This window comes from Schistocerca serialis, chromosome 4 (assembly GCF_023864345.2).
Source record: "Schistocerca serialis cubense isolate TAMUIC-IGC-003099 chromosome 4, iqSchSeri2.2, whole genome shotgun sequence".
Taxonomy (NCBI): domain Eukaryota; kingdom Metazoa; phylum Arthropoda; class Insecta; order Orthoptera; family Acrididae; genus Schistocerca; species Schistocerca serialis.
This window is the reverse complement of record NC_064641.1, coordinates 107,759,786-107,784,778: the sequence shown is the minus strand read 5'-3', so window position 1 is coordinate 107,784,778 and position 24,993 is coordinate 107,759,786.

Sequence of the window (24,993 nt, the reverse complement as noted above, 5' to 3'; positions counted from 1 at the left end):
GGATCATGTGAGTCATAATTTCCAGTATTTCGTTTTGTATCGCTCGAGGCAATTTAGTGTCGCGGCACTTCAATCCGATCTTGAGATCTGATATATCGTTCTACTAGCAGTGGGAAGTGACATGAGATTTCCAGTGATCACTTCGTGACCTCTCAGTGCGTTTCTGTTCGATCTAGGAACATGAGTGTGTGAATAATTTTTAGTAAAGCGTTTTTAACTTTCTTCTGATCGATCAGTCAAAGTGACGCGAGTTCTCCGATCACAGTTGCGCTATTTTCATTTTGCTGAGAATTTGCGACGGACTCTTGAATGGCCCCTCCGTCTCCCCTCCACCCCTCGACCAAGGGTGCCCATACGACAGTTTGTAGGGGACAGGCCTAGCCCTGCGGGGATACGAAGTATTTTTAATATTTTGGAAGACGAATGACGACTTGAAAGTAACAAAAAAAGTTCCAGTTACGACCCTGTAAAAAATTAGAACTATAGTATTAAGCAACTCCATCAGATCGTGATGCAATAAAAATCAGCTTAAATAACACTGACGGAAAAAAACCGCAAGACCAAAAAGTTACTGTAGAGCAATGAATTTTCGGGAATACATTTGTTTAGGCAACATTAAGTGATGAACACTGAAAGATCATAAGTTAATTTAATTGTCAGATAAGCCATTGCAAATGTGAAATCCTGGTACATTAACAACCGGTGTAGCCGGCAAAATGTTGAATGCAAGTATGTAAACGTGCATGAATTGCATTGTACAGACACCAGATGTCAGTTTATAGGATGGACTTCCATGGGTGTTGGTCAATACAGTGACGGTTAATGGTTTGCAGATGACGATGGAGTTGGCCTCTAATGATGTTCCATATGCGCTCGATTGGAGACAGAGTTGGTGATCGAGCAAGCCAAGGTGACATGTTGACATTCTGTAGAGCGTTTTGAGTTACAACAGCGTTATGTGGAAGAGCGTTATCCTGTTGGAAACAGCTTCCGGAATGTTGTTCATTATTAGCAACTCAACAGGTCGCATCTCTAGATTGAGGAAAATGTTTGCACTCATGGTGCATGGGATAACCAAGAGAGTGCTCCCGCTGTCGTACGAAATCGCTCATCATACCGTGACTCCAGGTGTACATCCAGTCTGTCTAAAACCCAGACAAGTTGGTCGGCAGGCCCTCAACTGGCTTATACAGCAACCACTGGCACCGAGGCAGGCCCACCTTCTGCCAGAAAACAAAACAGATCTCCACCTTGCCCTCCAATGAAGGCTCGCTTGACACCACTGAAGTCGCAGATGGCTGTAGTTTGGGGTCAGTGGAATGCAAACTACTGGGCATCTAGCTCACAGCTCTCCTTGAAGCAAACAATCTGTAACAGTTCTTAGTGACACTTGCTGCTCAAATTGCTGCTGCAGATGCAGTGCAATGCGCCGGAGCCTTATTCTGAAGTGATGGTTTCCGTAATGCCATGTGCCCATTTGGAGCATGGCTCCTTGCGAGTGTACATTCTCGTGACCACAGCTACCAGTATCATGTACAGTGGCTGCATTCCTGCGAAGTCTTTCTGCAGTACTGCAGAAGGAACATCCAGATTCTTGTAGCCCTGTTACTCAATCTCGTTCAGTGAGGTGCTGATAATGGTGTCTTTGTAGTCTTCAAGGCATTTTTTACTAACATCAAGTCACCATGACCAATCTCAAAGGTAACTAACGACCGTTAGGCGTGCATTTAATGCACACTTGATTTGAATTCTCATAGCGGCGGTGCTAGCGCTACTCTTATGCAGCATGCACGAAATATGAATAGACATCATCTTTCAGACACAGGAACATGCCTACCAAATTTGGTTTATATTGCACGACCCCTTCTTGGTGTTCTAATTTTTTTTCGTCAGTGATTTCAAAATAAAAGAAAGATACAAAAACGGGAAATATGTAAAGTAAAGAATAAGACCCAGCAGCTCTCAGGTTTAAACTTGGGAGAAAAGGATGGGAAAATCTGAAAAGAAAAGATTTTTCAGTAGATCACAATGCAACATATACTGTAGATGTATTTTGTTAATATTTACATATGACATGCCATGTGACGAAGTCTAGAAGCTGAATTACCATATACACTCCTGGAAATTGAAATAAGAACACCGTGAATTCATTGTCCCAGGAAGGGGAAACTTTATTGACACATTCCTGGGGTCAGATACATCACATGATCACACTGACAGAACCACAGGCACATAGACACAGGCAACAGAGCATGCACAATGTCGGCACTAGTACAGTGTATATCCACCTTTCGCAGCAATGCAGGCTGCTATTCTCCCATGGAGACGATCGTAGAGATGCTGGATGTAGTCCTGTGGAACGGCTTGCCACGACATTTCCACCTGGCGCCTCAGTTGGACCAGCGTTCGTGCTGGGCGTGCAGACCGCGTGAGACGACGCTTCATCCAGTCCCAAACATGCTCAATGGGGGACAGATCCGGAGATCGTGCTGGCCAGGGTAGTTGACTTACACCTTCTAGAGCACGTTGGGTGGCACGGGATACATGCGGACGTGCATTGTCCTGTTGGAACAGCAAGTTCCCTTGCCGGTCTAGGAACGGTAGAACGATGGGTTCGATGACGGTTTGGATGTACCGTGCACTATTCAGTGTCCCCTCGACGATCACCAGTGGTGTACGGCCAGTGTAGGAGATCGCTCCCCACACCATGATGCCGGGTGTTGGCCCTGTGTGCCTCGGTCGTATGCAGTCCTGATTGTGGCGCTCACCTGCACGGCGCCAAACACGCATACGACCATCATTGGCACCAAGGCAGAAGCGACTCTCATCGCTGAAGACGACACGTCTCCATTCGTCCCTCCATTCACGCCTGTCGCGACACCACTGGAGGCGGGCTGCACGATGTTGGGGCGTGAGCGGAAGACGGCCTAACGGTGTGCGGGACCGTAGCCCAGCTTCATGGAGACGGTTGCGAATGGTCCTCGCCGATACCCCAGGAGCAACAGTGTCCCTAATTTGCTGGGAAGTGGCGGCGCGGTCCCCTACGGCACTGCGTAGGATCCTACGGTCTTGGCGTGCATCCGTGCGTCGCTGCGGCCCGGTCCCAGGTCGACGGGCACGTGCACCTTCCGCCGACCACTGGCGATAACATCGATGTACTGTGGAGACCTCACGCCCCACGTGTTGAGCAATTCGGCGGTACGTCCACCCGGCCTCCCGCATGCCCACTATACGCCCTCGCTCAAAGTCCGTCAACTGCACATACGGTTCACGTCCACGCTGTCGCGGCATGCTACCAGTGTTAAAGACTGCGATGGAGCTCCGTATGCCACGGCAAACTGGCTGACACTGACGGCGGCGGTGCACAAATGCTGCGCAGCTAGCGCCATTCGACGAGCAACACCGCGGTTCCTGGTGTGTCCGCTGTGCCGTGCGTGTGATCATTGCTTGTACAGCCCTCTCGCAGTGTCCGGAGCAAGTATGGTGGGTCTGACACACCGGTGTCAATGTGTTCTTTTTTCCATTTCCAGGAGTGTATATACAAAAAAAAAAATAATCTTACAGGGCATGTATTAAAATCAGAAATAATAAATACCATAAAACTTCTTACAGCAAAGAAAAAAAGCTTTTTCATGAGCTTCTGCAGAAATTTATTCAAGAGGGAACAAGCCTATACCACATCCAATATTGATGTAACTGTTTGCTGAGTTTACAACTACACTGAAGGGTTGGTAAATGAAAAAATATTGTAAAATCAATTGTAAGTTGAGATCAGTTTGATAGTACACAACCACCATAGGGCGAGTACACGGCCTTAAATCTGTATACGTTTAATTCGCAAATTACGGGTTGAGTCATGCAGTGTTGCTTTAAGTCCTAAGAGAAACATTGATTACTCATATGACTCACTTACCAAGCAATCAGTGAAAATTTTATAAACACACATGTAAATGAATGGCTTAATAAATAAAGGAGATAAGAAAGGAATGATCCTCAGAAAAAAATGATGTAGCCTAGCCACTGGAATAAGGTTCATTATCAATTTATTAACATTGAACACAAGATGTCTTTAATGGTGGCCTTATACAGAAGTTTAAACACTGTGAGCAGCAAGAGAAGATCAGTTAACCGACCTACGATAACATGCAGAGGATTTACAAGTGATAATAAATGTAAGCCAAGCACATTTTGCACTGCACTCAGATAACTCAAAATGAATAAAATTCCTAGAATGTGTAATATTATTGGGATTTCCGTCGTATGAAAGCTTTGAGTACCCTTGGATAGGAATTCACCTATCTGTATATTAAATGATCAACTTATGAGATGAGACATATTCTTTGAAAGACATTTGTTTTATATAATTTACATAACTGTAAAGATGAGCATCTAGAGCGGACGCTAATACATCGATTGCGCAGTCAAAGAAACATAGTTAACAGAAGCTGAACTGACGTTCCGCTTCGATCTAAATAAAAGATGACAGTAAAAAACTTTTGTAGATCTTCAGATTTTTAATGTACTTTTGCTCGTAATGTGAAAACGAAAAGAAGGTCGACTTTAAGCTAGAAAAGTGAGCGGTCTTGCCAGCGTGCAACCAACATTATTAATTAATAAAATTCAAGTAATTTATGTTCGAAACTGTAAATCGGCAAGTTATTGTTATGAAGGTGTTGAACAGTGCAAGAATTGTCTTTAACGAAGGAGAAAAGTAATGACTGTAATTTGTGACAAAAACGTAAACCAAGGAGACAGCACAGGGCAGGCTGAAATCTGATCGCACCATACAGTTAGAAAAGTACTTATGTAAGTTATATTGTTTATAAATAAGCCCTAATTTGCTAGTGAGAATTGTTTGAATATATTTAGTGTTTACCAGATTTCTTATTCTGTTCTTTTCCTTTATACTTTTTTAACCTCCATGCAATATTATTTTTATAAATGTCAAACAGCCTTTACTACAGCAGAGAATACTGCAGCATCCTGGTCGTGTACTGAAGGCCGCTCCTTGTCTTCTATACCACACATAGCTGCCCCATTTATTAATGATTTCATTTGCAAATGCAATTTTTTTTATTGTTCATTGTTAAAGGTCCCTTGGGTAATTATAAAATTCATACTGATTATGTAAAGAAATCCGGATTGTTCTTTTCCAAATAATAGAAGTCTGCATAATCAAAAACTAGCCTCCTTCTGACAACGATCAGGAGCCGACGAGAAGACGGACGTCTTCCACCGCTGTCGTGTCTCCTGTGGCAAAGCTGTGCCAAACTGGGAACACGACATTCTAGTATGAAACATAGATTTAAATTGAAAGAATTGAAGTATATTTAACCTAATTTTTTTATCATACTAGATGTGGCACCCGAACAGGGACCTGATAAAAAAATTTTAATCTGTTCTGTTACTGTTTCATGACATCATCCGGTGGACATTGGGAAGCCATAAAGGAAGTACTGAACGAAACCGAGGATGTTTAAAAAAAAAATTCGAAAAATAACAGCAGTGCGCAAAACGACTGATGTAAGTACGGTTTTCATTATGCATAAAATCTCGTGTCTTGTATTAAAAAAAACTGATTTCCGGAATTTCTTTTCTTACTGCTTCATTTTATCCTAACGCTGTTATTTCCTTGCAGAGTTGCTTATTTACGTAGTTAGAATTCATTTCTGATCATCTCTTCATGCAAAGTTTATTTGTTAGCATTATTAGCATCTTCATTGTTGCTACGGATAAGAACACAAGATGGATGCCATAATAGTAGGATTAAGTGTGTAGTAGGTGTTTGTCACTTATTTTCAAAGTTAGGTGCCATCTTGTCTTCTACCGATATAGCTCTGCAATTGTCAGCTACCGTGGTGTGACGTTTGACTATCAGGAAGCGTCGCAGCGTGCGCATCTGAGAGTTGACGATCGGCGTGCTGCGAAATATTTCTTTGAGCAGTTACGTCACAAACTTGAAAATAAACATGGCAAATGACAAAGGAAAGCCGACAAACAGTGTGGATGACGGTGATGACACAGTTGTCAAGTCATACCCACTACGTTCGCGAACGGGAACAGGCAGATCCGATTCGCGAATGGAGAGAACGGCAGACGATGATAGCGTGCGTGACGTATCGTCACAGCAAGCGGGAGAAAATTCGATGGTTGAAATGATGAGAATCTTTTTTTCAAGAAAGAGAACAGGAGAAACTGGAAAGGGGAGCTTATAAATTACAAAAACAACGTGATAGACAAGAAAGGGAACAAAAAGAAGGGGAAAAGGAACGGGAGACAGAGCGAAAATGGTTTGACCTAAATACCACCATTGGTACAATGAAGTCCGCTGAGGTCGGAGTTAAAGCAAACAAGCTTGCATACAATGTCATCACTCTTTAAGGCCAGATCAATGACCTGACACAGGCGCTATCCGACATTAACATTGAAAAGAGGGTGAATGATGCTGCAGCAAACGTACGTTCCACGATAGGAAAAGAATTTGTAGAATGGGTCGAGACTAAAGAACACTACATAGAAAACAAGGTTCAACACGACTTAAAAGAAGCCGTTAAGTCAGCCACAGTTTTAGCTGCTCCAGGTACATCAGGAGATACGCTTCTCAGTGAATTAGGTGAGATTCGTAGAGTTTTTCACCGAGATCTTCCTGAGTGGAAACGACACCTCACTGAGGAAATCGAGCAGTTGAAACAACAAGTCAATGATTTTCCTAATGACAATAGAATCCGTCAGTACGCAACCAGAATGATCAAGTAACTCTAGTCGAGCTCATGAAAGAAGAAAGCGTTCTCAAGCACCGCGTGTTCCTGCCTTTTCTGCCAGAGGAACGCAACATCCACCCAATGGTTTTTCTGAAGTCATTTAATGGTGTTTTTCCTGAGAGCTGGGATGACAAGCAACGTATGCGCTTTATTGTAGGTTACATTCAAGGAGAGGGTTCTGCCTGGGGAACAGAAGTAATTGACAGACGAAATAATTACGCTGACTTCGAAAAGAAATTTCTGAACAAATTCTGGAGTTCAGGCATACAACAACGCCTTAGAAAGGAAGTATATAATGCTGAACCGTTTAATACGAGAAGTGCTGGTCTCCGTAGGTACTTTGAGACATACCTGCGAAAAATACAATATTGGGACACGCCCATTTCCACGAAGGACGTAATTATGATCCATAAGTCAAAGCTACCGGTAACAATCAGGGAGAAGTTAGCAAATGTCAGTGATGACGACACGGAGGCTTTTCTGTCAGTACTTGCCAACCCTGACATGATTCAATAAGACGTGCGTGCTAGTGCGCGGAGTATTGTAATCTTGGCCCGCACACTACACAGCCGCACGGCGTAGGCGCAGACGCAGGTATGTCATACCAACCCAACAACTATCGCCGTAACGGGAAGCAGAAACATAAATTCCAGGATCAAAAAAGGTACCACCCCATATACCAGACAACACAACAGCAACACGGTAATTCACCAGTTAATTACAATCATCGCTATCACTATAATAACGATCGCCAACGTTATGATAATTTCAATGGAAAAGGACGTTGGATTAACACCAACAGTCAACAGCAGTATGGTATCTAGCCTAGATTCCAGCACTGTTCTCAAGGGAGAAATGCTCCAGATCTTTCCAAGCAATGCAAACAACGGTATGCTCCAAACTTTAGGAATAGTCCTCCACCTTTTACTAACAATCAAGTTCAAAATCATGAACCTCAAAATTCTCGCATCTATTATGCCGGAGCAAACCAGCCAACACACACCATCTCGGCTGAAATTCCGACAAATAGCCCGCAACTTAGGTGGAATACGGAAGCAAACTTCGTACCGAGCGTACCGCCCGGTTCTTCAAAGGTAATTGTGAGCGAAATTCAACCAAATGAACATGCGGAAAACTAAAAGCACATTTCAACCGGTTTCAAAACTTCAGAACTAATCTCCAGGCAAAACGAAAGCAGTGAATGGACTGATCCTATTCCCAAGATACAAGGTCTAAAAGTCAACCTAGATAATAAGTTAAGACAAGCCCTGATCTCTCTCACAACTCATGCCAATTTAAGAAAAAACGCATTTGACAAGCATGTCAATAAAATTCTGTCGTATCGCCTGAACGAGCGTGTTCTTCTGAGGACACACTTCAAACCATCACTCATCTTACGTAAAAATCGTAAGTGGCAACACCTTTACGAAGGACCGTTTGTTATAGTCAGGAAGCCACGAATTGGTTGTTACGTGTTGGCAGATCCAGTTAGTGGACGAATAAAAGGACTTTACCACCGTGTAGACCTAAAGAAGTACCATGAAAAACATTAAAAAATATATCATTTATTATGTTAAGCTGCAACCTGAAGCAAGAGTGTGATCGGTTTAGAAAGTATGTGAGTTAACAACATGTACACGTATTCTGCAGGTGACGTAATCATTTGAGTGAGGTGGACACAAAGTAATGATGGAGCTTGAAAGATATAAAGTGGTGAAGAAGGTACTCTACGTATTTGAAAAAATAAGATTTGCCTTAGTTTTAAGGTAGTTTTAAGTTTCTGGAGCAATAGAGGCCTGCAGTCGTTGAATTGAGTAAGGGATGTGCCTAAGTGCCACCTGCTGCTTTAGTTTTAAGTTATGGCAAATCTCCTTTTTTACCAAGTAGTAAAGGTTTTCTTTAAATCCTTCATTGAGACCAGAATGTCCGTATATGTGAAGTAATAACCTATGTTAAGCTTTCAAAGGATTGATATTTTAAGTCGCTAGAACCATGTACGATGCAAAACTGATACATTTTAATCTGTAGATCACACCGAGTATAAGCAGCAACATATAGTTAATGTACAAAGAAATGAACAATGGTACTCGCAACTGGAGAGCAACTTTAATTTATTTAATTACTATGAGCCAACCAGTTAAGAAATTTGCATTTATAATGATAATTAGGCCATGTATTGGAGAAACTTAGAGATACTATTCCTATGCCACGAGTATCATACCGAAACGTTCGATACTAAGATACCTAGTTGAGGACCGAGATAATCTGCTTATATTCTTCTGCTATGTCCGCATGCCGTGATTTTGAGATGTATTTGAAGATGCTTTGGATGCGGATTTGTGCGACATTTTCATACTGAATTCAAGTTATGCCGCACGGATGACACTAAAAACGGTGGAGGCGAAGTATGAATTTGCTAAACTGATTATTTCACCTATTATCTATCTTCGTATCTTTCATTTCCTTGCACTATCCTATTGTAGTTTTCTTCTTTAGCATTCTTACCTTTCTACCCTACCCAGTAGGGGAAGAAATTTGGAAATTGGTTCAAAAGACTTGACGTGTGTACATTGTGTGTATTGAGGATCGTGGCTCGCTGGTTAATGCGTATCTGCAGTTACTTATCGAAACGTGATGTAAATCTGATTTGCTGTGAGTAAAAGCATCCTATAAAATAGGAATAATTTTCCCGATTTCTGTTAGATGAAGTTTTGAACGTGAACTGTTCGGAACGCCAAAGAGGGTATATTTTACTGATTATTGATGTAACCGAGTAAATGAACAAAGAAACTAAAAAAAGGGTGTTGTAGAACAATAATAAAAGGTAAAGGATAAGATTTAAAATACATATAAAATCTAACGTGCTTCAGAAGCACCATTCAGAATAGCAAACACGTTTTTCGTTAGGACTTGGACAGCAATTAAAAAAAAAAAAAACATGTATATTTTGTAAATGATCCTTTCATGATAAGTAGTATAAAGACACCTAAATGGACACGTATGGATTGATGCGTGTGACTCAGTGACAAAATGATGGACACGTGTGTAAAATCTTAATTTGACACATGTATGGACACGAAAAACTAGTTATCTCTTGTGTGAATCAAAACTGTAATAAACTTACGGACACGTGTGATATTCCGCGTGTGAGGTAGCATTTCAAGTATTCTCACGTTGTAACGACGATACAGTGACTATCAGTCAAAGGATAGACAAGCTATTGTACTCACTGCAATAGGTGACAGTAGTCATTTTCATCTATGACTGTTCTTCGTCGCTGGTGCAGTCAATTTACCGTCCAGGTTGACCATGTCGCCTTGACGAGCTGCTCCAGTACCCACTATTCAACAAAATGCACAAGTATAAAAATAAAAAAAATAAAAGGTTGGTAGCCGCTGAACTATCTGCCTCGTGCAGGACGCGGACTGCCAACGCTATTAAACCGCCAGTTCGTTACCACGTGACTGTGAAGCACTGTGGCAACATTCAATGACTGCTCGCCGGCCCGTACTCAACAATAAGCATTCCTCTCCATAACGGGCGCGAGCGTGCTCCAGATTTGAGATGAAAATGGACATAAAAATAATAAAACGTTGATAAACTACGCACGATTTTACTATATTTACATGAAAAGGACACTAATGATGACTATGAAAATTGCTACGGCAATATTGCTAAATACATTGGTTAAGAAAGACCTGGACAAGACGAAACGTGTTTTGCTGACGTTTGGAATGAAAGAATATGAAACCTAGACACAAACCATGAATAATATATAATATATATGTACATAGTCTGTATAGTAATTTTTATTGTCTTAAATTCTTACTATATATTCCCTTAGATTAAGATGCTAGTTAGAGCAAGTCCTAATACAGATTTTTTTCTGTATTTTCATGTGCTGAAACATGAATCGGAATGAGATTAAGACAGCCACCAAACTGACTCATTCGTCATTGAACCAGTCATCAACTTTCCTGATTCCTGACATGACCCGATGGATTGTCGAGTCAAGAAATATCACTTCCCCCTTCACAAAGTGAAATTCCCAGTGTTTTCCACCAGAATGTGAAAAGGTGATCCCCAGTTTTAGTGCAGTGAAAAGTAAAAGGTGATGAAAGAATTCCCTGTGAAAATAACCCGAGTTCATGAGAAATACTCCCAACTACAAAGTGAAGAGTGACGTCGCAACGAGAAAGACTGATAAAAGTTTTATGTTCTGTTCAAAATTGGCGGAAATGCACCAATACTGTGATCGAATTTTTTTTCTTGTCAATATTTATGTATATGTATGTATCTGTATGTGTATTTGATTTCTACTTGTATCTATGTTACTATTTCAATGTTTCTATTGATTGAATGAGAGTAATTTTGAGAACACGCAAAAAAAGGAACCTATGTTAAATCCTTGAACACTTATGATGGCATCATGCCACAACCAAGTTTGTTAATGATGAAGCAACTGTGAAGAGCTTTGACGACTTAGTGTGAAACGCATATAATTCTATATGCCTTATGTTATGTTCCTTCCCCATGAACCATGGACCTTGCCGTTGGTGGGTAGGCTTGCGTGCCTCAGCGATACAGATGACCATACCGTAGGTGCAACCACAACGGAAGGGTATCTGTTGAGAGGCCAGACAAACGTGTGGTTCCTGAAGAGGGGCAGCAGCCTTTTCAGTAGTTGCAGGGGCAACAGTCTGGATGATTGACTGACCTGGCCTTGCAACATTAACCAAAATGGCCTTGCTGTGCTGGTACTGCGAACGGCTGAAAGCAAGGGGAAACTACGGCCGTAATTTTTCCCGATTGCATGCAGCTTTACTGTATGGATAAATGATGATGGCGTCCTCTTGGGTAAAATATTCTGGAGGTAAAATAGTCCCCCATTCGGATCTCCGGGCGGGGACTACTCAAGAGGACGTTGTTATCAGGAAAAAGAAAACTGGCGTTCTACGGATCGGAGCGTGGAATGTCAGATCCCTTAATCGGGCAGGTAGGTTAGAAAATTTAAAAAGGGAAATGGATAGGTTAAAGTTAGATATAGTGGGAATTAGTGAAGTTCGGTGGCAGGAGGAACAAGACTTCTGGTCAGGTGAATACAGGGTTATAAACACAAAATCAAATAGGGGTAATGCAGGAGTAGGTTTAATAATGAATAAAAAATAGGAGTGTGGGTAAGCTACTACAAACAGCATAGTGAACGCATTATTGTGGCCAAGATAGACACGAAGCCCACACCTACTACAGAAGTACAAGTTTATATGCCAACTAGCTCTGCACATGATGAAGAAATTGAAGAAATGTATGACGAGATAAATGAAATTATTCAGGCAGTGAAGGGAGACGAAAATTTAATAGTCATAGGTGACTGGAATTCTAGAGTAGGAAAAGGGAGAGAAGGAAACATAGTAGGTGAATATGGATTGGCGCTAAGAAATGAAAGAGGAAGCCACCTGGTAGAGTTTTGCACAGAGCATAACTTAATCATAGCTAACACTTGGTTCAAGAATCATGAAAGAAGGTTGTATACATGGAAGAACCCTGGAGATACTAGAAGGTATCAGATAGATTATATAATGGTAAGACAGAGATTTAGGAACCAGGTTTTAAATTGTAAGACATTTCCAGGGGCAGATGTGGACTCTGACCACAATCTATTGGTTATGAACTGTAGATTAAAACTGAAGAAACTGCAAAAAGGTGGGAATTTAAGGAGATGGGACCCGGATAAACTGAAAGAACCAGAGGTTGTACAGAGTTTCAGGGAGAGCATAAGGGAAAAATTGACAGGAATGGGGGAAAGAAGTACAGTAGAAGAAGAATGGGTAGCTCTGATGGATGAAGTAGTGAAGGCAGCAGAGGATCAAGTAAGTAAAAATACGAGGGCTAGTAGAAATCCTTGGGTAACAGAAGGAATATTGAACTTAATTGATGAAAGGAGAAAATATAAAAATGCAGTAAATGAACAGGCAAAAAGGAATACAGACGTCTCAAAAATGAGATCGACAGGAAGTGCAAAATGGCTAAGCAGGGATGGCTAGAGGACAAATGTAAGGATGTAGAGGCTTATCTCACTAGGGGTAAGATCAGTGTGCGATTTGCAGGAGGGGATGGGGGGGATTTCCCCCCCTCTGCATCAGACCATCCCCTCCGCACTGGAGTAAAACTTTACATTTAATTTAAATTTGTGGAGCCAAACACTGAAAGTTTTTAGTAAGTATTACTATTAATACTATTAATATGTTTCAGTTTTCTAACATCAGAATAAGTACAGCTTTTCACAAATGTGCCTCTACTTTTTGAATTCCTCTCGTATACCTGTATGTAGATGATTATGTAAATAAGCTTTACCTATAATGTACTTTTAAACATATAACAAGGGATGGCTTTTCTGATAGTGCATACGCGTGAATAGTGAGTTTCAGCATTAACATCTATTTATAAATAGCTGTTTAACCATGCGTAGTGCCACAGTCCAAGCTAGTAACATATATAATTCTACTAACCCCCTAAGACATCCCCCCCCCCCCCACTGGTAAAAGCACAAATCGCACCCTGGGTAAGATAGATACTGCCTACAGTAAAATTAAAGAGACTTTTGGAGAAAAGAGAACGACTTGTATGAATATCAAGAGCTCAGATGGAAACCCAGTTCTAAGTAAAGAAGGGAAAGCAGAAAGGTGGAAGGAGTATATAGAGGGTCTATACAAGGGCGATGTACTTGAGGACAATATTATGGAAATGGAAGAGGATGTAGATGAAGATGAAATGGGAGATACGATATTGCATGAAGAGTTTGACAGGGCACTGAAAGACCTGAGTCGAAACAAGACCCCGGAGTAGACAACATTCCATTGGAACTACTGACAGCCTTGGGAGAGCCAATCCTGACAAAACTCTACCATCTGGTGAGCAAGATGTATGAGACAGGCGAAATGTCCTCTGACTTTAAGAAGAATATGATAATTCCAATCCCAAAGAAAGTAGGTGTTGACAGATGTGAAAATTACCGAACAATCAGTTTAATAAGCCACAGCTGCAAAATACTAACACGCATTCTTTACAGACGAATGGAAAAACTAGTAGAAGCCGACCTCGGGGAAGATCAGTTTGGATTCCGTAGAAATATCGGAACACGTGAGGCAATACTGATCTTACGACTTATTTAGAAGAAAGATTAAGGAAAGGCAAACCTATGTTTCTAGGATTTGTAGACTTAGAGAAATACCCTCTTTCAAATTCTAAAGGTGGCAGGGGTAAAATACAGGGAGCGAAAGGTTATTTACAATTTGTACAGAAACCAGCTTTCAGTTATAAGAGTCGAGGGGCATGGAAGGGAAGCAGTGGTTGGGAAGGGAGTGAGACAGGGTTGTAGCCTCTCCCCGATGTTATTCAATCTGTATATTGAGCAAGCAGTAAATGAAACAAAAGAAAAGTTCGGAGTAGGTATTAAAATCCATGGAGAAGAAATAAAAACTTTGTGGTTCGCCGATGACATTGTAATTCTATCAGAGACAGCAAAGGACTTGGAAGAGCAGTTGAACGGAATGTACAGTGTCCTGAAAGGAGGATATAAAATGAACATCAACAAAAGCAAAACGAGGATAATGGAATGTGGTCGAATTAAGTCGGCTGATGCTGAGGGAATTAGATTAGGAAATGACACACTTAAAGTAGTAAAGGAGTTTTGGTATTTGGGGAGCAAAATAACTGATGATGGTCGATGTAGAGAGGATATAAAATGTAGACTGGCAATGGCAAGGAAAGCGTTTCTGAAGAAGAGAAATTTGTTAACATCGAGTATAGATTTAAGTGTCAGGAAGTCATTTCTGAAAGTATTTGTATGGAAGTGAAACATGGACGGTAAATAGTTTGGACAAGAAGAGAATAGAAGCTTTCGAAATGTGGTGCTACAGAAGAATGCTCAAGATTAGATGGGTAGATCACATAACTGATGATGAAGCATTGAATAGAATTGGGGAGAAGAGGAGTATGTGGCACAACTTGACAAAAAGAAGGGACCGGTTAGTAGGACATGTTCTGAGGCATCAAGGGATCACAAATTTAGCATTGGAGGGCAGCGTGGAGGGTGACAATCGTAGAGGGAGACCAAGAGATGAATACACTAAGCAGATTCAGAAGGATGTGGGTTGCAGTAAGTACTGGGAGATGAAGAAGCTTGCACAGGACAGGGTAGCGTGGAGAGCTGCATCAAACCAGTCTCAGGACTGAAGACCACAACAACAACATATGTTATGTTTCTTTCGCTCCCTACAAGGAGAAATCCTTAAATACTTCATTCACTAAGTACGTGAATCCAATAATATTACGACTGCGCGTGAGTCGTAACGACCTTTCAGAATCATTACGTCTCACGTGGGAAGCGATGTAATATTATTGGGATTTCCGTCGTATGAAAGCTTTGAGTAGCCTTGGAAAGGCATTCACCTATCTGTATATTAAATGATCAACTTATGAGATGAGACATATTCTTTGAAAGACATTTGTTTTATATAATTTACATAACTGTAAAGATGAGCATCTAGAGCGGACGCTAATACATCGATTGCGCAGTCAAAGAAACATTTTAACAGAAGCTGAACTGACGTTCCACTTCGATCTAAATAAAAGATGACAGTAAAAAACTTTTGTAGATCTTCAGATTTTTAATGTACTTCTGCTTGTAATGTGAAAACGAAAAGAAGGTCGACTTTAAGCTAGAAAAGTGAGCGGTCTTGCCAGCGTGCAGACAGCATTATTAATTAATAAAATTCAAGTAATTTATGTTCGAAACTGTAAATCGGCAAGTTATTGTTATGAAGGTGTTGAACAGTGCAAGAATTGTCTTTAACGATGGAGAAAAGTAATGACTGTAATTTGCGACAAAAACGTAAACCAAGGAGACAGCACAGGGCAGGCTGAAATCTGATCGCACCATACAGTTAGAAAAGTACTTATGTAAGTTATATTGTTTATAAATAAGCCCTAATTTGCTAGTGAGAATTGTTTGAATATATTTAGTGTTTACCAGATTTCTTATTCTGTTCTTTTCCTTTATACTTTTTTAACCTCCATGCAATATTATTTTTATAAATGTCAAACAGCCTTTACTACAGCAGAGAATACTGCAGCATCCTGGTCGTGTACTGAAGGCCGCTCCTTGTCTTCTATACCACACATAGCTGCCCCATTTATTAATGATTTCATTTGCAAATGCAATTTCTTTTATTATTCATTGTTAAAGGTCCCGTGGGTAGTTATAAAATTCATACTGATTATGTAAAGAAATCCGGATTGTTCTTTTACAAATAATAGAAGTCTGCATAATCAACAACTAGCCGCCTTCTGACAACGATCAGGAGCCAACGAGAAGACGGACGTCTTCCACCGCTGTCGTGTCTCCTGTGGCAAAGCTGTGCCAAACTGGGAACACGACATTCTAGTATGAAACACAGATTTAAATTGAAAGAATTGAAGTATATTTAACCTAATTTTTTTTATCATACTAGATGTGGCACCTGAACAGGGACCTGATAAAAAAATTTTAATCTGTTCTGTTATTGTTTCATGACATCATCCGGTGGACATTGGGAAGCCGTAAAGGAAGTACTGAACGAAACCGAGGAAGTTTAAAAAAAGAATTCGAAAAATAACAGCAGTGCGCAAAACGACTGATGTAAGTACGGTTTTCACTATGCATAAAATCTCGTGTCTTGTATTAAAAAAAACTGATTTCCGGAATTTCTTTTCTTACTGCTTCATTTTATCCTAACGCTGTTATTTCCTTGCAGAGTTGCTTATTTACGTAGTTAGAATTCATTTCTGACCATCTCTTCATGCAAAGTTTATTTGTTAGCATTATTAGCATCTTCATTGTTGCTATGGATATGAACACAAGATGGATGCCATAATAGTAGGATTAAGTAGGAAAGCCGACAAACAGTGTGGATGACGGTGATGACACAGTTGTCAAGTCATACCCACTACGTTCGCGAACAGGAACAGGCAGACCCGATTCGCGAATGGAGAGAACGGCAGACGATAATAGCGTGCGTGACGCATCGTCACAGCAAGCGGGAGAAAATTCGATGGTTGAAATGATGAGAATTTTTTTTCAAGAAAGAGAACAGGAGAAACTGGAAAGGGAAGCTTATAAATTACAAAAACAACGTGATAGACAAGAAAGGGAACAAAAAGAAAGGGAAAAGGAACGGGAGACAGAGCGAAAATGGTTTGACCTAAATACCACCATTGGTACAATGAAAAATAGGCTAGATAATATTGATGCCACCTAAGAGGCAAGAATAAGGACAGTCATGGTGGAATATATCACGGAATTAAGTACTAAAGTTAATGAAAGGATAGAAGGTATTCTGCAGAAGGTAGATGCATGTGAGAGCACAGTAGGTAATGTGCACAAAGACACCAGGGTTTAGTGAAACAAATGGGCACTGGATGCATATAAATAGGTCTGGATTTTAAGGCAGGGATCACCTCTCGTTGCTGGAAACCAGCAGCATTAGCATGATGCCAGATAAATACCAGCCAGCGAGGCAACTGGGCTCCACCAGCAGTAATAGTGGGTTCAAGCCTGAGCTCTGTCGGTAGGGGGACAAGGCCAGTGCGAAAACATTTTGTTAGTGCAGGTTGCCTACATCAGGGGGACGTATGCACTCAGGGGCAAACCTATTGTTCTCCTTTGACTGACAGATCATCAATGTATTGTTCTCCATTGATTGACAGGTCCTTAACATATTGGTCTGCTAAAAGGATCCTTCCTTTTGATTGATGGGTCCTTAACCTATTGTCATCCCGCCTCCTTGCCTCCCCCACTCCTCTCCACCCCTCAAGAATCCTCCCTCCATAGCTGCTACACGTACATTTTCAGATCTGAGTTATTGGAATCTCCCCTCCCACTCTTATCAATTTTATTGACTACTTAATTAAATTGATCAAATAATTAACCTCTCTCCCTCTGGTAAACCCCCTGGCCTCCCACCCTCCCTCCCAGAAATTGGCACGAAAAAGTCTCAATTAATTGGTCAGTTGACGGAAATTCGTTTGCAGTGTGTGGAGTATTGTTTAAACACTTTACGGAATGTATAGAATATTATTTAATTATTTATGACAGTGTATAGAATATAGTTTATTTATTTAGTTAAAGAATTGGCCCAGAAATCGATTGCTATGCATAGAATATTGTTTAAACACTTTAGATAATGTGTGGAATATTGTTTATTTAAACAATTTAGGGTATTTGAGGGAGTGTATGGAATAAACGGAAAGTGGTGGCTCTATGATGGAGTGTAAGGAATTCATAACAGGAAATTCAAGGGTATATGGTTTATAAAAAAAAATTCAGTTTGTTGGGGTTGGATTTCTCTTGCTCATCAGTCTCTGCTGTTTGGAAACATGTAGGTCTTGTAAGAAGTAATTACAGGGGGCAAAGATGTTTCATGACCTAATGTTTGGCACTGTACTCTGGGTGTCTTGGCCTAATGCTCGGCACTTAACCTATTGTTCTGTTAAGTGGTTTTCCATATCACCCACATGTCCTTAAATTACTGTACTGCCTTTGATGCCAAATTAACTAATTTTCTGGTAAACGAGTCGGGTACATGTTTGAAATCAAACTCAAGTTTTCTTTGAATCTTTCAGCAACTGTATCATCTGGATTGGGATGTCGGTAAAAGGATTCAATTAGTATTTTATTCGAGTTGCCAACAATGACCTCTTCCCATACTAACTCACAGGAACTATCTACTTCAATTTCATGAAAAGATAAACTACTTCTAACAGCAACAAACACGCCACCGCCAACTTTGTTTAGTCTGTCCTTTCAGAACACCGTTAGGTTCTTTGCAAAACTTTCAGCTGAACTTGTCTCCAGCTTTAGCCAGCTTTCAGTGCCTATAACGATTTGAGCTTCAGTGCTTTCTATTAGCGCTTGGAGCTGTGGTACTTTCCCGACACAGCTACGACAATTTACAACTGTTATACCGATGGTGCCTATATCTATGTTCTTCATGTGTTCGGCCTGCACTCTTTGTGACTGAAGCCCTTCTTGTGTTTTCCCGAGACCCTCTAACCTAATAAAACGGCCAGTGCACGCCACACAGCCCCAGCTACCAGTGTAGCCGCCTCCTGTGTGTAGTGGACACCTGACCTATTCAGCAGAACCTAAAACCCAATCACCCTTTGGCGCGAGTCGAGGAATCTGCAGCCTACACAGTCACAGAACCGTCTGAGCCTCTGATTCAAACCCTCCACTTGGCTCTGTACCAGAGATCCGCAGTCAGTCCTGTCGACTATGCTGCAAATGGTCATCTCTGCTTTCATCATGCAAGCAAGATTGGCAGCCCTTACCACTTCTGTTAGCCACTCGAAACCAGAGAGAATCTCTTTTAATCCAAAGTGATACGCATCATTGGTACGGATGTGAGCAACCACCTGCAGTTGGCTGCACCCTGTGCTCTTCATGGCATCTTGGAGGACCCGTTCCACATCTGGAATGACTTGACCCAGTATGCACCCAGAGTACACATTGGTTTTCTTTCCCTTCTTGGCAGCCATGTCCCTAAGGGGCCCCATAATGCGCCTAAGGCTGGAGCTCCCAACTATCGATAATCTCACCCTCTGTGATTGTCCGGATCTTGCAATCTGAGAGGTTTCCTCCGATACAGGACAGGACAGGTGTCAGCATCTGGCTTATCGTCAGCATATGGAACCTGTTTGTCACACAAACTGGGGCGGCCTTACATGTGGCCGCCTGGGAAGTCTTTCGCCGCCTGCTATACCCTGGGGCGACCTCCCACTCGACCACAGGTGAGGGGTCAACCACAGTGCGAGCAGTAACTGGGTTTGCCACCGGTGAGGACCGACTGGAGGACTCGGACATGCTAGATATCCGTTGGATCTCCCTGGCTGGCCCACAACAGCGGTGCCCATCTACTGAAGCCTTAAGCTGTGTAACCAAAGCCATCACTGCCTGAAGATGAGAGCAAAGGATCACCAACTTGGCTCACATCCGCACACAACAGTCTCAGTCCTTGTCCATACTAAAGACCGTGGAAAACTAAAGTATGCAGATAAACAGACTATCGGCACGTGCTCCGCAACTCCTTACTGTAGAGCCTGACGAAAATGCAGGAAGCGTGTCTAAGAAATTAGATTAATACAGAGAGATTCAAAAACCTAACTACCGAAGCACTCAGGTGCTACATTTGGGGGATGATCATATCCCTTTCATCCCACTTTTTTTCTGTTGCATTTCCTGCATGCACTGGTACCACTTGATGAATTCATTTGTTGTCATGACATCCTTTACCTGAAGAGTTTAAGACATATCATAGTATAACCAGGACAGTTCTGGAACAAAGGACACTACCAATCCCTCCCTCTCATCTCTCCATTGCTTCCAAGATCAAGGTCACCCACTCCCCTACCTGCTCTTTGTTTTCAAGGTCAAAGTCAACCACTCCACTCACCCTCCCTCCCCCTTAGCTACACCAGCTCTAGGACAAAGGACACCATCACACCACACCCTGTTCCCTTTCCCACTTTCCCTCTGTGTTTTCTGGGACAGAGGTCATGATCTCTCAAAGTCACCCCGTCCACCTGTGTGGGTTCTGGGACAAAGGTTATCGTCTCCCAAGTTCACTGCCTCGCCCCTATCCTCTGACATTGGCCAATTAAACTATCTATAAAATGGCAGGAGATCATAAAATTTGTAGGACAATAAAAAAGGTGGGAGATTAAAATCTGACAGGAAATTCAAAAATAACCCAATTGTGTTGCAGTGATTCCCGCAATCCTATGATAGCTCTGTGGAATTAAGGCAGTTAACCTAAGTATAAATTGGTGTCAAATTCTAAACGTACAAGATAGAGACATTGCTCTACTAGTGTTAAAATAAAAAATACAAGACAGCCTGAATGGCTACCAGGTATAGTATCTGGTCCTAAGTTTAAAATAGTGCGAAATTTAAAAAATCATTGGTTTTCCTCACACCTATGACACTATAGTTCACTTGCTTTAAGTTCAAGATTCTTGTGCTATGCTTAAACAACTAGTAGGATAGGATAGTAGCATTAGATCTTTATTTAAACAAATATCATGCTGGGGAATGCCTTTTCTGCAGTCTCTGGACATGCTGGCAAAGTCCACTAGCAGCCAGCATGGCCGGGACTGCACGGTGTCCCAAGCCTCAGCTACTTCACTGCAGTCCATTGGTGTGCAAGGCAGGACCACTGCAGGGTCGCAGATGTTGAGTCGCCGCTGGCTCCGCTGCTGTGCCATCACTGTTGGCATGGATGCAGCTGGGCAATACCTGCATGCACCACTGCAGTGCTACTGTTGCACTGCCATTGCCACAAACGTCTGCAGGCTGGTATACCCACCCACTCCAACAAAGAAAGGTTCAAATGGCTCTGTGCACTATGGTACTTAACTTAAGAGGTCATCAGTCCCCTAGAACTTACAACTACTTAAACCTAACTAACCTAAGGACATCACACACATCCATGCCCTAGGTAGGATTCGAACGTGCGACTGTAGCGGTCGCGCGGTTCCAGACTATAGTGCCTAGAACCGCTCGGCCAAGCCAGCTGGCCCACTCCAACAGCTCCATGCTTCTGTGAGGTAACACAACAGCACTGCATAGCGTTTGACGTCACACAAATGGCCGCCAAGCTGTTCCCCCCACTCATCCACTTATGCTTCGCCAGATCGCTGCCACCAATTCCCTGTACACCGCCACACTAAGACCAGGCCACAGACATTGTATATCCACCTCACAGCCTCTGTGATGCCTGACAGTTTGGGATCAGACAAGGTTTGTTCAGAGCTAAACAAAAGACGGTTTTTCCCAGACATTCCCAAACCTGCATTGGTTGATATTCATATCTGGGAAAAAGACAATTGTTTCCATTACAAGTCCAAGCCTGCTTGTTATTCACACCCATAAACAAACGTGTTTTCCCCTCACATGTCTGAATCCACAGTTTTCTCCCTGACCACTTGATACCTGTAGCACACTGAAACTTTAAAACAAACTTATAATGGTTGCTGTTTATAGCCATGACAAAAGTTTTGCTTCTATCGCCTGTCTAAACCTACCAACTATTTCCAAGAACACACTTAGGATACATAACACATTTTTCGTTCTACAAGTAGTAATCAGTCTGCTATTTGTAGCTGACCTACTTTCGCCGACTAACCTACTTTCGCCGACATGAGAAACCAGTTAACAGATGAAAATATACTTTTTCCCCTAAGGCAGAAAGCACTCATTCATATAGATATCTGCAGGTTTTTTTTATAGTAGGTGAAAGAAAATTCACTCAGCACGAATCTGAAGAGATACTTTCAAGTTACTCTAAACAATGGATAAAACTGGACACAATCAGCACAAGATGATTTTTCAGATAATAAAAATGAAGCTTGCAAACCTTCCAATTTGCTAATCAACGAATACATTGATTAAAAACTGATAGAACTCAATAACTAATAAAGAAGCTTAAGGAAGATAATCATACATTGATAACTTTCCTATTATATCTAGCAAAAAAAAGTGAATAAAGATATGTGGTCAGTGTAGCCCAGGTGGTATGGTCGTACTCAGTGTGATAACTGTATCAGGTTCCACACAGAGTCGTGGTAGTAAGTTCTTTTCGTGTAAATTCAAGTAGTAGATCTTAAATTACAAAAATTTCAGCATTAGGCTCCTTACAGACAACTGCAATATATTGAAGAAATACCTTTTTTTCCAATGTTATCTACATTGCATTGCGAATATATATATATATATATATATATATATATATATATATATATATATATATATATATATATATATATATATGTGTGTGTGTGTGTGTGTGTGTGTGTGTGTGTGTGTGTGTGTGTGTGTGTATCCTTGATAAGAAATGATTTCAGTTAGCAATGTGAGATTTACGATGTAAGTAGGCTGTTTATGTTTTCTCTATGTAAGTAGGCTGTTTAGGTTTTTTTATTGGTAACGCCACCTCTGTATGAAAATCACTGGCTGTGCTGTGTGCAGTCTGTGGCTAGTTTGCATTGTTGTCTGCCATTGTAGTGTTGGGCAGCGGCAGCTGGCTGTGAACAGTGCGTAGCGTTGCGCAGTTGGAGGTGAGCCGCCAGCAGTGGTGGATGTGGGGAGAGAGATGGCGGAGTTTTGTAATTTTTCATGAACTGATATATTTATATATGATGATATCAAGGTAAATACATTGTTTGTTCTCTATTAATATCTTTCATTTGCTAACTATCCCTACCAGTAGTTAGTGCCTTCAGTAGTTTGAATCTTTTATTTAGCTGGCAGTAGTGGCGCTCGCTGTATTGCAGTAGCTTGAGCAGCGAAGATTTTTGTGAGGTAAGTGATTTGTGAAAGGTATAGTTTAATGTTTGTCAGGGCCATTCTTTAGTAGGAAATTTTGAAAGTCAGATTGCGTTGCGCTAAAAATATTGTGTGTCAGTTTAAGCACAGTCTTGTAGAATTGTTCAAAGGGGACGTTTCATATGGCGACCCTGCCAGGATACGAACCTGGAATAATGATCAGGACTGTCTTTATGGACTGTGACAAAATTTTAGCTTTTGACCAACGTTGTATCAATAAGTGTGTGCATTTGATATCTTTGTTATTGTAATTATGAAAATTTTTTTTTCAAATCTGTATTGGGCACTGCCCAAACCAATTTGTAAAAATTTTTGTGGGGAGCATGGGGGCTATGTAAGTAGGCTGTTTATGTTTTCTCTATGTAAGTAGGCTGTTTAGGTTTTTTTATTGGTAACGCCACCTCTGTATGAAAATCACTGGCTGTGCTGTGTGCAGTCTGTGGCTAGTTTGCATTGTTGTCTGCCATTGTAGTGTTGGGCAGCGGCAGCTGGCTGTGAACAGTGCGTAGCGTTGCGCAGTTGGAGGTGAGCCGCCAGCAGTGGTGGATGTGGGGAGAGAGATGGCGGAGTTTTGTAATTTTTCATGAACTGATATATTTATATATGATGATATCAAGGTAAATACATTGTTTGTTCTCTATTAATATCTTTCATTTGCTAACTATCCCTACCAGTAGTTAGTGCCTTCAGTAGTTTGAATCTTTTATTTAGCTGGCAGTAGTGGCGCTCGCTGTATTGCAGTAGCTTGAGCAGCGAAGATTTTTGTGAGGTAAGTGATTTGTGAAAGGTATAGTTTAATGTTTGTCAGGGCCATTCTTTAGTAGGAAATTTTGAAAGTCAGATTGCGTTGCGCTAAAAATATTGTGTGTCAGTTTAAGCACAGTCTTGTAGAATTGTTCAAAGGGGACGTTTCATAACGAGTTCAGATTGCTACCATAAAATGCCAGGCTACACCTACACAGTTAGCATCCTCATGTTCTTAGTTAATTGTGTGTGTGGTGAACTGTATGTGCATCGTTTAACTCGTTTTATTTTTATTTCAATGTGTGTATTGGAATATCCCTTACAAAGACATCTCAATAGGAGTACATATAAATTTTCAGTACGTCTATCAATCAAAATTCAAATCACAGTAAAATTGTCAGTGCTGGAACATTGTCGAATAGTGAATTTAAGCCAGCTGTAATTTTTGAAACCCACGTTGTTGTGACAAAAAAGAAATGTTATACTGTACAGATTGGTGTACGCTGTGTGTTAATTTATTTGCAATTGCAAGCTTGGTTATTGCAAACAGTCATACACCTACAGTGGTACTCGTTGATCACAAATCAGTGCAGGCGACTTCCTACGAATTATCAAACTTTCTATCGGAGCAAAATCGTCTCACATGCAGGAAGACAACTACAAGAAGTTAATGCATAGCAGTTATGTCATACAGCACGCAATCAACCAAAGACCGAGCTGGCACCCGTATACGTATAGCATCTATGAAATATTGTGGAATAATTTACTAGAACTCTCGCGACAAACTCCAAATCCCATGGAAGAAAATGTTGGCAAATATTTCGATGTGTGTTGCACATCAATACACACAATTATGTATGACTTTACAACACTTAATGTCAGCGTAGAATTCCGTTCTTATTTCATTATGTATATATATCAAACCCTATCTAAACATAAATGAAATGTGTATGACATCTGTGTTCTTTCTTTCCTGTAGAAACCCGTGTATGCTATGTAGTCATACAGTGCTCTACATGAGCGGATGGTTGAAACCTCTTCACAACGAGTTCATTATAATTGACTGAT